This window comes from Alosa alosa, chromosome 15, assembly GCF_017589495.1.
Source record: "Alosa alosa isolate M-15738 ecotype Scorff River chromosome 15, AALO_Geno_1.1, whole genome shotgun sequence".
Classification (NCBI taxonomy): Eukaryota; Metazoa; Chordata; class Actinopteri; order Clupeiformes; family Clupeidae; genus Alosa; species Alosa alosa.
In genome coordinates, this window is record NC_063203.1 from 33,051,858 (window position 1) to 33,064,786 (window position 12,929).

The window sequence follows — 12,929 nt, forward strand, 5'->3', positions numbered from 1 at the left end:
AGTCACACACCTGCAGATAATAATACGGTGGTGCGCACTTTTTGACGAGTCAGCTGAGAATATGTAGCCTTTGATTTTCATGGGGGGTCCTTGTTAGTTTACGCAAACCAAGCCAAGAAGGCTGATTCTGATTTTGATAATATGATCTGCACAAAAGATAAACTTAGGTAAACAACGATGTTAATATTGTTGTCAAAATCTTAACCCAGATTCGAATTCTTGGACAGGGGACTGGTAACTGCTGTGCAACGGCGGCTGTCATCTGCCGGCCATAACGCAATGCGCCACAGAAGTATGTGCAGGTGCCCGTTCACGTGCTACTAAACGTCATTAACCACCTTAGTCCAGATTACTGAAGTTTGGAAACTATCATGGTCCAAACTTACAGTACTATGTAAGTACGACAGTTTTGGGAAACAGTCGTAACTTACATGTTGGTTAGTTGAACGATGCATCCTGTTAGTAAAAAGCTAACCTCCGTAGTTGTACGGGAAACGCACCCCAGATCAGGTTGTAGGCCATTAGCAATCTGTTTATTCTATTTTATGAAGCCTACACAGTACATCACATGCCACAATCTCACTTTCAATAGACAGATGCAATAGCCATTGGTCAAGTATTGAGTATAAATCAATTAAGATAGTACCCTATACAACTTGACAAAACACTGGATTAAATATCGTAGGCACAGGAGAAAACTTGTACATCCATTGGCCCGTGGGGAGATCACATGCCAGTTGCCTCTCCCTTCAGTGCTATGACTCGTTTAGCTGTGGCCTCACAGCAGAGGCTTAGACAACTATGACCCACGTTTTGGTTTCGTAATTTGCCCTACTTATTGACTGCAATGTAGTCAATTGACTGCTTGACAGGTTATTTTTATTTTTCTGTACAATAAACAAATACATCTGCTTTATGCCGCAGAAGCACTTGGCCAGCCTATAGAACGGGCACATTTTGGAGAGAATAGAGAATGCACGACGCTAAGAATCTGTAGGCTATTTGTGGCTGGTTACCAGCAAACAATGTTTAATGCATTAACTCAAGACGTCAAAGATTTTCTAAACAATACAAACAGAAAGTATGCAGCAGGCAGCAAATGTAGAAGAGTCATTTCCAGTGGAAGAACAAAATGCTGAATGAAGCCCAAAGATATGAAGGCATATCTGGCAAGTTGTTATTTTTTGAAGACGTAAATGGTTGGGCTATAGGCCTAGTTTGGAAGAAGGAGAGATATTTGTGTGAGCATGCCACACTATCCACAGCTGTGGTAGCGGGGGGTAGGAGGATCAGGGGCGCCGCTAGGGTTGTATTCCATAGATTTACATTTACATTACATTACATTACATTTGGCTGACGCTTTTTAACCAAAGCGACTAACAACATGGTAAACAGTAAGTTTTAGAACAATTCTCACAATTTTAGGACAGTTTAAAAGAACATTAGAGTACAGTAAGAATAAGTGCATCGGTGAGTGCTGTTTTTAACAGTTACTTGTCAGTTTAAAACGGCTGGTGAGTGCTAGGATCAGTAAGACTTGTTGTAAGTGTTGCTATGAGAGTAGATGTTCTCTAAAGAGCTGGGTCTTCAGGAGTTTTTTGAAAGTGGAAAAGGATGTCCCTGCCCTTGTAGGAACTGGAAGTGTGTTCCACCAACGAGGAACAACAGATGAGAAAAGTTTGATTGGCTTGAGCGTGCGGGTGGTAGAGCTAGACGCCGCTCGTCAGAGGAGCCGCAGCGGTCTGGAGGTAGTGTAAGTCTGTAAGAGGGCATTCAAGTAGGTGGGAGCAGAACCAGAGAGACTACTTTGTAGGCAAGCCGCTAGAGACTTGAATTTGATGCGGGCGCCATAGGTAGCCAGTGTAGCTGGATGAGCAGCGGGTAACATGTGCCCTTTGGGTTGGTTGTAGACCAGGCGCCCGCCGCGCTCTGGATCATCTGAAGTGGTTTCACTGCGCAGGCTGGGAGACCTGTAGGAGGGCATTGCAGTAGTCGAGTCGAGAGATGACTATTGCCTGAACCAGAAGTTGGGTAGCATCTTGGGTCAAGTAAGTCCTGATTTTCCTTATGTTGTAGAGTGCAAAACGGCATGACCGGGCTTAATTGAGGCAACATGATCTGAGAAGTTTAGTTGGTTGTCAAGAACAACTCCTAGATTTCTTGCAGTCCTGGTCGGTGAAACAAACAGGGAGTCAAATTTGATGTTGATGTCGTGGGTGTATGGTAGGTTTAGCTGGGATGACCAGCAGTTCAGTCTTTGAGAGGTTCAGCTGGAGGTGGTGTGCCTTCATCCATGTAACTATGTCTGAAAGGCAATCCGAGATCCGTGCTGAAACCAGGGGTCGCCAGGTCGAAAGGACAGATAGAGCTGTGTGTCGCCTGCATAGCAGTGGTATGAGAAGCTGTGCTTAACGGATAATCTGTCCCAAGGAGGTGGTGTAGATAGCAAAGAGGAGGGGCCCAGCACTGAGCCCTGGGGACCCCTGTGGTGAGATGGTGAGGTGCGGATAGCTGACCAAGCCATGATACGTTAAACGAAAGTCCCTGTGAGGTAGGATTCAAACCAGGAGAGAGCAGAACCGAGATTCCCATGTCAGCGAAAGTATAGAGAGAAGGATACGGTGATTAACCGTGTCAAAGGCAGCCGATAAGTCAAGCAGAATGAGTACTGATGACCGAAAGCGGTCGCCTGAAAGCTTCTTTAAGGCTTCTGTTACAGACAGCAGAGCCAAGCCGGTAGAGTGGCCGCTTTTGAACCCAGACTGATTTGGATCCAGAAGGTTGTTCTGTGAAAGGAAGTCAGAGACCTGTTTGGAGACTGCTTTCGTTCAATGCCTTTGGATAGGAAAGGCAGTAGTGAGACAGGGCGGTAGTTCTCGACTTGAGCAGGGTTGAGAGAAGCTTTCTTAAGTAACGGTGTTACCCGGGCCATTTGAACGCTGTTGGAAATGTGCCAGAGGTTAGCGCAGGCATTGATCACATGTGTGATAGCTGGAGCGATGGTCGGGCTGATGGACTGAAGTAGGCTCAGAGGGTATAGGGTCCAGCGAGCATGTGGTAGGACGGCTGCATGTCAGGAGTCTGGACACTTCACTCGGGAGAGAGGCGTGAATGCTGAAAAAGATGTTCCAGCAGTCCCTAGAGGTTGTAGGAGTGCGGTATCTGAGTCAGATGCGTTGAGTGGGCATGTAGAGAATTGACTGCTGATTGCCGCCACTTTTGTTTGTAAAAAAATGAGGCGAGGGTATCTGCAGTAAGGCTGGATGGAAGAGGAGGCAGCTGAGGGTTGAGTAGCAATTTGAAGGTTGAGAAAAGTTTTCGAAAGTCTGTAGCGCTGTTGATTTTGTCATGGTAGAAAGCAGTCTTAGCAGCAGTGATGCTGGCTGAGAAGGAGGTCAGGAGTGTCTGGTAGTTTTGAGGTCGCCAGCTAGTTTGGATTTGTGCCATTTCCTCTCCTGCTGCTCTGAGTTTGGTGCGCCAAGCATCGGAGGGTATCATTTAGCCATGGATGAGAATGTTTGATCGAGCTGGCCTTGTGGTAAGAGGGCACAGCTCGCCTAGACACGAGGTCAGTGTGGAGCAGAGCGAGTCAGTGGCTTCATTAACCTCCAGAGAGAGAAGGTGTTGGAGTGGAGGTAGACCGAGGCAACCACAGAGGAGAAGTGCGTTGGAGACAGGTTCCGGATGTTGCGGTGGAATGTGACCATCGGCTGAGGAGCCGGAGGCTGTTCTGACAGGCTGACGTTGATAGATAGATAGATACTTGAATTTCCCCTGGGGATCAATAAAGTATCTATCTATCTATATTGTTGGTGATGTGTGTGTTGTTGGTGGTGATGTGTATATTGTTGGTGATGTGTGTGTACTTGAATTTCCCCTGGGGATCAATAAAGTATCTATCTATCTATCTACATAAATTGGAACAGAAAGCCCTTCTTAGTCACGTCAACCTACCCATGTCATCCCTTATCAAATAGCCTACCGCATGAATCGTCTAACTTTTACAACACTGGCTGCAGGCTACGTGGGCTATAGGGTTGTTTCAAGCTTTTTATGGGATGAGGGAGATTTCTCCCCCAGGAATTTTGTTAAAATTCTGGTTGCTAAACACACTATTTAAACGCAGTGTGGGAAGGACAGGAATACCGTTAGAGAGCAGGGGCTCAAATTAGGTGAACATACATACTAACCCTAACCCTAGCAGGGGCTCTGGCTCAAATTAGGGGAACATACCTACTAACCCTAGCCCTAGCAGGGGCTCTGGCTCAAATTAGGTGAACATACCTTATGCGCATTAACTTCACTGCCCAACCCGCGAAAAAGGGAAAGAAAAAAACAAGTTTATGTCGCAATTTGCGATAGAGAAAAACACAGATATGGTAATCTACTAACAATAACGATTTGCTCACAACACTCTAAATACATTGCACTGCTGTTTTGGTTTTCCCAAACTTTTCGATGACAAGCCTACGCAGTCAAGGATTTTTAACACCCGCACCAACCCTACTCGTCATGACGCGCCTTAGCCCCAAAAAGGTTGAGAACCTCTGCTCTACGCATGAACTGAATCCTTGTTCTAAACAGTGCTTTATTTTTTTACAGAGGAAAGCAAACAATTCAACATTTTAAACATGTGTAGACCGTGACCGTAGAGGACAATCTCTCGCTGCTGTCAGTGTCAGCATCACTGCTAAGAACAGTACGTCTTTTAACGTTACGGTTAAACGCCTGAAAAATATGAAGCTGCTGCTGTTGTTTTCTTTTCATGACTGAATGATTTAGGCTATTATCCTATAATTGAATGGAACGTTGTGTTTTTAAGCGTCAGAATTGACCCATGCAAAGCCACGGCAATGCTACGTTTTCATATTTTATAGTCTATGATTTCCATGCACACCATATTCCGGTTTTATTCTGAATAATGCCAATATTCAGATTGCACATGAGTCAATAAATATAGGCTAGTTGTCACAAGTGTTTTTTTTATTGTTGTAGGCTAATATTGAATGATTTCATAAATAAAGCTGTGAAAAAAAATATGCACGACAGTGTGTACAGGATTAAATACTGCCGGGCTTCACTGAGGAGGATTACTGTTTGCGCAGGATTTATATAAAATTCAACAGAAGGCCTGCCTCGAATGCAGGCTTGCCCAAAAAAAAGGCCTGTGGTTTGCGCAGCCTACAGTAAGTAGGTCTTAGTGAGTTAGGAGTCCTCAGAGCTGTCTCAGAGGTGGAAAGTTGCGTTCGTTGGGGGCAGGGCCGGATTAACAATTCATAGACCCTTGGGAACAAATGTCTGATGGCCCCCCCTGCCAACGTGAATCGGGCGGTCAGTTAATAACTTAGGCCTATCGTGAAGATTTGTATTGCCATTTAAGGCACGAGCGCATCTGTGAGGCCAAGCCTCACCAAGTAGCCTGTTTGTTTACAACTAGCATTACATTTAATTAAACTGCTTATAGGCTATACTGAAATAGTTTCAACATTTTGAATATCAGTGTCGGGTGAATTAGGAAATGCCATGGCTGAAAGCTGCTTGGGATCCCCCCTGTCAAGCAATAACCATACAAAAAGTTAAAAACAGATGACGTGATGCGCGTCACTGACATAATGCGCAAATAATATAGCCTAGATATTCCAATATATTCGATTACATGTGTTTATTTTAGAGGCACCATTGAGTAGCCTATGCGAAATAGCCTTAAAATCGTTGTTGTGTGCATTCTGATTTCTCCACCTACTGGTTTCCTTGCACGTGCATGCGCTGCAGCAGTTGTCAGACATTCACAAACAAGTTGTTTTAGGCGGTTTGAAGTCGCTTCCATACGCCATGAGCCGGGCTACATTACAGCCACTGGACAAAAGACATGTAAAAAAAATATATGTTTTGAAAACTAGCATTAAACTGGATTCGATCCCGCAAAAGCAACACACGTGTGACTCTCTCCATCCTGATTCCCTACTCTTTGAGCCAACTAATGTTACGCGAATCAATTAACTATTGTAGGCTACCAATAATTAATAAAAGATGTATTTGGTGATGACGTTATTGTAGGCCTAGTAGACCTACATTCTGAGAAATTAAATGGTATGAGAAACGATCTACATGGCGACCAGACCGCTGATGTCTTCAAGGGTTGAATGAAGGGAGTTTGCAAAAAATTAGTGTATTTTTCAAGTCAATAAACATTCTTAATTTTCGAATGTCTTTGTCAGGGAACATCTGACTTTTAAAAACCATAGGCCTGGTAGTCGCCCAGACAAGGAGTTATAAGATAAAGGCAATACCATTTGTGTCACCTAATGCAGTTCAGTGAATTAGCAAGATACCATCAGAAGGTAACAATCATAAAGCACAGTAGCGGCCTTGCCTTCTCGCCTCAAGCATGAAGCTGTCTGCGTGTTGTAGGCTAGATTTATGGAGTTCTTTCTATCTGCTTTACTTTTTGTGAGTTGCACCACCTAGGCTATGTTATAGACGTTCTATGAGGTACCAGTGTTTAGCTGTGTCACAAAACAATAAGCTTTGTCAGACTACTTTTAAAATGATATTCAGGGCTATTTACATTTTAAACATTCGGGGCTGAAGACCCGACAAAGCCTTGGGGTTAATTCTTCAGGTGGGAAGTGTCAGGAATTTTCATACGAGAGACGCTCTCATTGGTGGTTAGTATATGGAGTAGGGAATTGACAGCAACATATCCCATCACATTATGAGATGCTGAATTTAACATAAACTGCGATGTTTGATTTTAAATTAATGTCAATTTAGCCGACTGTAAGCTGGCACACGCGGGTGCTTTCGATGTTTTCAGTGGTGCCCGAGAGACGGAGCATCCACGGTATCGGGCGCCTATGACAAGCGTATCTCAAGGGTTGCATCCATTACAAACAAACATGCAATGTGAACGTCTGGGATTAGGGAGAGCACTAAATGCTCTTCTGAATAAGCACAAAGTCAAGCCTTTAAATGAAAAACACTTTAATAAGCAAAAAAATAAACGCTAATGAAGTAAACTTGTGACCATCAAAAATAGTTTATCGCCTGTAACTCCGTGATAACAGGACGTAACAGGAAGGCATTTGGCTGAGCAATGGAGGTTAATATGCTCTATATTTTGTCCAAATGATGTCTGTCTATCATCGTTGCACTCAGAGAAAACCAGAATGTTTAATTTGTCCTGCGTTTCTTCTACGGCTGCAAACGGGATTCACTCGCGGTTAAAGACAAGTTCGGTATTTTACACTTAAAGCCCTGTTTTCAGATAGTTTATGATTAAATAGAACGTTTAAGATTGAAATTTGGACACATGCTGCTGTCCTGAGAATTTTTGGTTTCTGTGGTAGGGCCCCCCTCCTCCACAACGCTGCATAGGTGCACTGGAACAATCCTTCCTAAAACGCATTAAACTTTCGTTTACAAAGACGTGAAACTCACCGAGTGGTCAGGGGTGTTCGCTCATATGCTCACACAAAAATCGCTGCAAAAGATTCTTTCCAACTTGTCCTTTAACCAAATATTTCTTTATTAAAGCAGAGCAGGCATATTTCTGGCTATTAAATTATTTCTAAACCAGTCTGCTAATGTCTGTAGTGAAGTCTGTGTAGGGTTTTCCAGCTCCATTTCTTTTTACGAGACACCCTACTCCCTTGAGACCTCTGCCGGTTGTTGCAGCGTCACTGGAAAAATACAAATTAAAGTCGCGTGATCCCGCACGCGGACCGCAAGGGAAGCTGGCCAAGTCGAAGCACTGCCCACTGTATCTCCTTTTTCACAAAATACATTTCTGATTTTCCTTTCAGGATTTCCTACCTATTTTTGAAGGAGCAAATTGACCCGAGCACAGGCAGTTTGCCTATTACTGCCTTCACGCTGCGGCATAAGTTGACTGGGATGGCTTTGCAGGACTTACTGACACTGATTGACATTTTAATCCCTGGAACTCTACAGTCAACCAAATTCCTTTTTGAGAAGGAGCAAGGTATAGTGTCTCAGCTGGATTGCATGTTCTGCTGCATTTCAAGTAGCAGAAAAAGCAGAGCGTTGTGACGAATGCCTGAGGCCTTTTTCCCAAAAGGAGTGTCTGGACAATGGAAGCTTTGGCATATATGCCCCTTTAAAACAACTTAAAGGTTTTTTCAAAAACATATCAGCCACATTTATCAGGGATGAGGTGTTGTTTCTCATGTTAGTAACTCTGATTACTATGTGGAACTCATGAACAGAAAAATATCACCACAGGATTTCACTTTGATTTTTAACATAGATGGTGTCCCTCTGTTCAAGTCCAGCAAATTGTCTATGACTCCAATTCAGTGTGCAATCACAGAGGTGAAAAGTATGAGGCAGCATATTTTTTTTGTAGGTATGTGGCTTGGGTCTGAAGTATGTATAGTATTAGTATATATACTCTTTTGATCCCGTGAGGGAAATTTGGTCTCTGCATTTATCCCAATCCGTGAATTAGTGAAACACACACAGCACACAGTGTACACACAGTGAGGTGAAGCACACACTAATCCCGGCGCAGTGAGCTGCCTGCATCAACAGCGGCGCTCGGGGAGCAGTGAGGTGCCTTGCTCAAGGGCACTTCAGCCGTTCCTACTGGTCGGGGTTCGAACCGGCAACCCTCCGGTTACAGGTCCGAAGTGCTAACCAGTAGGCCACGGCTGCCCCAAAACAACGTGAGACCGCGGAAACGGCCGTAACGGCGGACGGTGCATCAGGCCGGATTCGAACTGGCGATGCAATTCTTAAAGTGCTATATAGCACAGCGCTGCCTTTTCTATGTGCGCCACGGAGACGCCAACATAAGGGTGCTAACTGAGCCTTTTGTTAAGGAATGTACCAATCTGAGTCAGAAGGGTTTGACTTGGAAAAACAGTGACGGTGTGCTCATCACATCAAAAATTCATCCACTCGTGTGCACTGCTGATGCTGTGGCATCCCTGTTCTCCGCAACTGCACACAGTTTAATGGGAGGTTTGGGTGTGATTGGTGCAAACATCCTGGGGAATATGTTGCAAAAGGTGATGGGCATATGAGGTGTTACCCTTTTCAGTTGGCAATCCCAATTCGGCATAACACCAGCCACATCCAGGAGGCTCTAACAGCTAGTCAGACACAAGAGGTTGTTGATGGAGTCAAGGGTCCGTCTGTTTTGAGTATGATGGAAAATGTTGACATCATCAGATCATTCGTCCCTGATTACATGCACTCTGTGTTGCTTGGAGTAACACGTTACATTGTAAATCTTTGGCTTGATTCATCTAACCACAGCCAGCCCTGGTACATTGGGCACAGTATTCCTAGCATTGATCAGCGGCTTATTTCAATCAAAAGTCCAATTGAAATTGCCAGACCACCAAGGTCTGTTATGGAAAGGAAGTTTTGGAAGGCTTCAGAGTGGCAGAGTTTTCTCTTGCATTATGCATTGCCAATTCTGTCTGGCATATTGCCATCAAGGTTTCTGAAGCACTTCTTTCTCCTCAGCTACAGCATATCACCCTTGTTCAGGAGAAGATTGACAGAAACATACTTCCAGTGATAGATGTAGCTCTGGGCAAATTTGTCATTTTCATGGAGCAATTATATGGCAAAGAGCATTGTACTTTCAATGTTCATCAACTGACACTAGAGATGCACCGATAGATCGGCTGGTGACCGGAATCGGCCGATTTTCACGTGATCGGCCATGACCGACGACCGGCCGGTCAGTCTGAGACATGCCGATTTTATGCCGGTCAAATACACTCGTGCGCCACAATTGTAACAACACCCAGCTGAGTTTGCAAAGTTTGAAGAAGCTAGCAACCAGGCCAACACTCAGGGCTGGATGTAGGGCTACAAAGAAAGCGCTAATAGGCTACTGAGTTTTTCTATGCAGCAAATGCCCGTCACTGCAGCTAATTGCGTGCCCACAGCTGAACCACAAGCCTGCTGAACGGAGATAAACGATTACGACATTAAAAATAATCATAGGCTAGGCTACATAATAAGATGTCAACAAGCAGTGACATACAGTAGCCCTAGTAGTTCTACTCCACTTAAAAAAAAATACTCTAACTATTTACTGCACGTAGACTAGGGCTATGCCTTAAAATACCCTAGTCTAGCAGATTGAGAAGTGGATGTCGTGAAAGTGAACAAATGATAGCCTATTAGAAAGGCAAACAAACGTTAAAGTTGCTTTTGACATAGTAGCCTACAATGAAGAAAACTGATGCTCTGAATACTGAATCAGCCGTCTGTGAAAGTTTCTATAGCCTAATTGATGCATTTAACCGGAATTTGGATTTAATTTTTTCACCGCAAAACAGACGTGCACTGTTTTCATATGGTGGAGCACCTAATCGCTATTAGCACTTCTCCCTGTGTTTTGCGTGATAGCCTAGGCTGCTACCACTTTTCCCTCGCCTTCCCATAAATTCATCAATGCATATGAAAATATGTTACATGGTAGTATGTTCAAATGTATCATGAAAATTGTTCTTAAATCTTTAGTTGGATATTGGATGTGAGAAGCATAAAATGGGTGTTCCATAACTTAACTTAATCCATAATTTGATACTGCATCTGAAGTTAGACTTGAAAAAGAATCTGTCTGCTCACCGGTTCCATTTTTTTTTAACAGCCATTTCATCATTGATAAGTTGATTACACGTCTATATTAACATGTTCTATCAAAGAAAAGATAGAAAATAACTATTTGTGTGTGTGCTGTAAAATGGTTAGAAGAAATTAAATCGGAATCTGCTAAAATCGGTATCGGCAGGTCAAACTCTATGGGAAATCGGTATCGGCCCAGAAAATTGCAATCGGTTAATCTCTGACACATCTGGTCTCTTCTGTGAAAGACTTTGGTCCTCTCCCAGGTGTTTCTGCATTTGCGTTCGAGTCCAATAATGGTCAATTAAAAAACATGATCTGCGGCACTCGATATGTTGCATCCCAGATCATACATAAATTCCAACTGATGAAAAAGTCTTCCATGTATGGCTAGCAACAGGAACTTGGAATTGGCAGGTGAACGTGTCCACAGCTATTTTGATAGTCTGATTACATCCAAACGTCAAATTCGCTCTGCTCATCATCTGCAGGATGGTGTTGCTCTTGGCCCTGGGAGAAGAAAAGAGTTGTCAGTTACAGAGATGTTGGCCTTGGAAGATCTTCTGGGGCAAAGGCCCAAAGGTCTTCTGTTCTACAAAAAAATGATCACCAATGGTCTGGTTGTTCAGACGTCTGACTACTGCTCCAAATTCAAGAGCGATAATGCTGTTGTTTGTTTAACTGAAGGTAACTATGCTAGAGTCACTGAACTTGTAATACCTGGTGATCACATAAGCCAAGGGGTTGCAATTGCAAAACTGTTCACCACCATTTCAGACAAAGTCTACACAGACTCCGAGACTGGTGTTGGATTCACGATCGTTTTGCGTTGTGTTTTAGTTCTGATGTCTGTACTGAAGATGGTCAATAAAGCTTGACGGCTGGATCAGGATCGGTGATTAAAAGAATTTATTGTAGATGGTACAACACTCACTAACCGAGCACAGGCTAAGTCTCAAACAGTAAAACTGCACAGAGTCTAACAGGTGTGGTAGTTAGAAGCGGGCTCCTGTTGAGCGTCTTGGCATCAGATGCTCCCCGAGTCGCTTCCTCGATCCGTCTCGAAGTCCAAGCCTGAGACAAAGCCTGTTATACTAAAATCATATCAACGTAAATCATGCCAACGTGGAAGGTACCAGAAGGTACCAGCCATAGAATAGGAAAAGTACTAGCCCTGAAAACAGAATAACAAGGTGATATCTCATTCTGCCCATGCTATCACTACGGCCATGAACATGGCAGTCTGACCTGTTGATGGTAAATCCTATGTGCAGCCACACAGGCGCCTAAGGATTAGAACTAGGGAGTGAAACAATGGCATGTACTTCTCCACGTCTCTAACACAGATGAACACATCAGAATACATACAGAAATACCCCAGATTTCTACACTGGCATAAGGCACTCTCAGTTTTTATTGTCAGTTTCACCATCAAATCAGACAGTCGCTTTCCGCTTGTCCAGCATAAATGCAAAGGGCATTGTTATGACTGTTGGCCAGTCTACTTATATTGCTCCTTTACTGAGCGTGGAGGAAGTTTATTAGATTTAGATTTTTAAAACATAATAAAGGCTCCACACTGTGACCCTATACTGTAATCAGAATCAAAAAATGTATCGTCTTTCATAGAGAGAAAATAATTTTCAGCATGGCTAAAAATGCAAAAACAAAACCAGACAATTTACACACATTGTTGTTATTGACAGTGGGAACAAATTCATTTTGGCAAATGTTTTGATGGGGGGTAAGTCTGGGCGGCCTGATGGTAATAAATAGAAAAAGTTATGCAGGGGATGGGTGAGTTTTGACGTGATGTTTAGTTTTCCTTATAGTTGAGTTTGAAAATATATTGAAAAAGAGAATAGTTTCAATGATTGATGAATTTATTTGTAATGGCCACACCCAGCCCTTCATGGGCTAGGATAGCAGTATATCTTTCTAGATAACTTGTCCATCATTGTTCTGTATATCACATGTGCTTTTTTTGGTCAATAAAAATAATAATAACCACATAACTGCTTCTAACACATACTAACACATAACACATGTTCATCACATTTATTTCTGATTAGGTGTAAATGTAGGTGTAAAGCTAGATAAGTATATATATAAGTATATATACTCTTTTGATCCTGTGAGGGAAATTTGGTCTCTGGTGAATTAGTGAAACATACTCGGCACACAGTGAGGTGAAGCACACACTAATCCCAGCGCAGTGAGCTGCCTGCAACAACAGCGGCGCTCGGGGAGTAGTGAGGGGTTAGGTGCCTTGCTCAAGGGCACTTCAGCCAAGCCTACTGGCCGGGGTTCAAACCGGC